Raw genomic sequence first — 3081 nt, 5'->3', positions numbered from 1 at the left:
GCATGCTGGACAAATCAGAGATGCAATGACATGGCTGGGGATTGTTTATGGTGGGTCCCGAGCTGAACAGGTGACAATGGAACATGTGAGGAAGATGCCACAGTAGGACCAGACCAAACAAACAGATTAGGATACAAAGCAATCAAAAAGTGAAAAGGCAGTTTCCTATTATGAATTGTGTCTGTGTTAATGTGAATCTGAAGAATTAGGATTAGATCAATTTATTACACTGAATCAGGTCAGGAATGAACTGGTCTAGGCTCTGAAAGTTGTTGAGGCAGGGAACATTGGATCATTGAATGGATAAATTGAAGACACAGTTAATGTGAGGGGATCAGAGTGAGATGAACTTTGGACTGCTCTAGGACAGGTGGAAATAGATGTATTACTTTCTTTTATATTGCAAACTTCCTTGATTCCATGAGGTAATGCTATTTTGCACACTGACTGCATTGCTTCTGTGACAACATTAGTGCAAATGCCATATGTTAGGTATAGTTACACCAGCAGCATAACCCAGTTGATTATAGAGTCCCTGCTCTGTGATGTTTCTCTGAAAGAGCAAAGCACTAAGAACTCTATCTGTAGGTTCTGACAATTTGCTGGTGTATTACATGTAGTTACAGCATTAGTAAAGCAGGGGGATGTAATAACTGGAAATGAGAAAATGGCTGAGGCATTGAACAGGTATTTTGTGTCGGTCTTCACAGTGGAAGACACCAATAACATGCCAAAAATTGATGACAGGAAGGCTATGGCAGGAGAGGACCTAGAAACTATCATTATCACGAAAGAGGTAGTGTTGGGCAAGCTAATGGGGCTAAAGGTAGACAAGTTTCCTGGCCCTGATGGAATGCACCCCAGGGTACTGAAAGAGATGGCGGGGGAAATAGTAAATGCAGCAGTGGTAATTTACCAAAATTCACTGGACTCTGGGGTGGTTCCCGCAGATTGGAAAACAGCAAATGTGACGCCATTGTTTAAAAAAGGTGGTAGACAAAAGGCGGGTAACTATAGGCCGGTTAGCTTAACTTCTGTAGGAGGGAAAATGCTTGAATCTATCATCAAGGAAGAAATCGCGAGACATCTGGATATAAATTGTCCCATCGGTAAGACGCAGCATGGATTCATGAAGGGCAGGTCATGTTTGACTAATTTGGTGGAATTCTTTGAGAACATTACATGCGCAGTGGACAATGGGGAACCTGTGGATATGGTATATCTGGATATTTAGAAGGCATTTGACAAGGTGCCGCACCAAAGACTGCTACATAAGATAAAGGTGCACGGTGTTACGGGTAATGTATTAGCATGGATTGAGGATTGGTTAACTAACAGAAAGCAGAGAGTGGGGGTAAATGAGTGTTTTTCTGGTTGGCGATCAGTGACTAGTGGTGTGCCTCAGGGATCAGTGTTGGGACCACAATTGTTTACGATTTACATAGATGATTTGGAGTTGGGGACCAAGTGTAGTGTGTCAAAATTCGCAGATGACACTAAGATGAGTGGCAGGGCCAAGTGTGCAGAAGATACTGAAAATCTGCAAAGGGATATAGATAGTCTAAGTGAGTGGGCGAGGGTCTGGCAGATGGAGTACAATGTTGGTAAGGTTGTGAGATCATCCATTTTGGTAGGAATAACAGCAAAATGGACTATTATTTAAATGGTAAAAAATTGCAGCATGCTGCTGTGCAGAGGGACCTGGGTGTCCTTGTGCAAGAATCACAAAGAGTTGGTTTGCAGGTGCAGCAGGTAATTAAAAAAGCAAATGGAATTTTGTCTTTCATTGCTAGAGGGATGGAGTTTAAAAACAGCGAGGTTATGTTGCAGCTGTATAAGGTGCTGGTGAGGCCACACCTGGAGTACTGTGTACAGTTTTGGTCTCCTTACTTGGCACTGGAGGGGGTGCAGAGGAGATTCACTAGGTTGATTACAGAGTTGAGAGGGTTGGCTTCTGAGGAGAGACTGAGTAGACTGGGGCTATACTCATTGGAATTCAGAAGAATGAGGGGAGATCTTATCGAAATATATAAGATTATGAAGGGAATAGATAAGATAGAAGTTGTTTCCACTGGCATGGTCTCAAAATAAGGGGGAGCAGATTTAGGACTGAGTTGAGGAGGAGCTTCTTCACACAAAGGGTTGTGAATCTGTGGAATTCCCTGCCCAGTGAAGCAGTTGAGGCTGCCTCATTGAATGTTTTTAAGGCAAGGGTAGATAATTTTTTGACCAGTAAAGGAATTAAGGGTTCTGGTGAGCGGGCAGGTAAGTGGAACGGAGTCCATGAAAAGATCAGCCATGATCTTATTGAATGGCGGAGCAGGCTCAAGAGCCAGATGGCCTACTCCTGCTCCTAGTTCTTACGTTCTTATGTAAAGAGCAGCAATAATATCTGCAGAAGGAGAAGCGGTGATAATGTAACACAGCGGCATTGTGAAATGCAATACTTTCTACCAACGTTGGCCTGTATATGTCTTCTCTACACCTTTCTGCATTTATTCATTGGAAATAGACATTGCCGGCTACGCCAGCATTAATTACCCATCCATAATTGCCCTTGAGAAGGTGAGCTGCCTTGAACCGCTGCAGTCCATGATATTTAGGTACACCCATAGTGCTGTTAGGGAGGGAGTTCCAGGATTTTGACCCAGCAACTGTGAAAGAACGGTGATATACTTCCAAGTCAGGATGTTGAGTGTCTTGCAGGGGAACCTCCAGGTACTACTGAAAGCTGATGACCATTTTAGCACAGAGAAAGCAGTGTTACTGATGGAAGAATTAGTATTTAATATGTGCTTTCTTTACTTTTTGAATGGAGTATATCTCCAATTTTCTGTGGTGTTCTTGCTGGATTACTATTCTTGTGATACACCTGCCCTGGTAATGGACATCAAAGCAATTTACCCTCCTTGCAAAGGGAGGAGATTACTCGCTGGGGTGTAGGGTATAAATAAATTTATTTCAATAATAGAAATGGGGAAGATAAAAATTCTAATTTTAATCATAGGTTTTTAAAAATTGTAATTCATATGAAGATCAAAATATAAATAATTTTGGGGTGATTGGTCAGTATTGCAACTG

This window comes from Mustelus asterias, chromosome 13 (genome assembly GCF_964213995.1).
Source record: "Mustelus asterias chromosome 13, sMusAst1.hap1.1, whole genome shotgun sequence".
In the NCBI taxonomy this organism is placed as follows: Eukaryota; Metazoa; Chordata; class Chondrichthyes; order Carcharhiniformes; family Triakidae; genus Mustelus; species Mustelus asterias.
The sequence above is the reverse complement of the archived record's forward strand: the minus strand, read 5'-3'. Positions refer to the sequence as shown.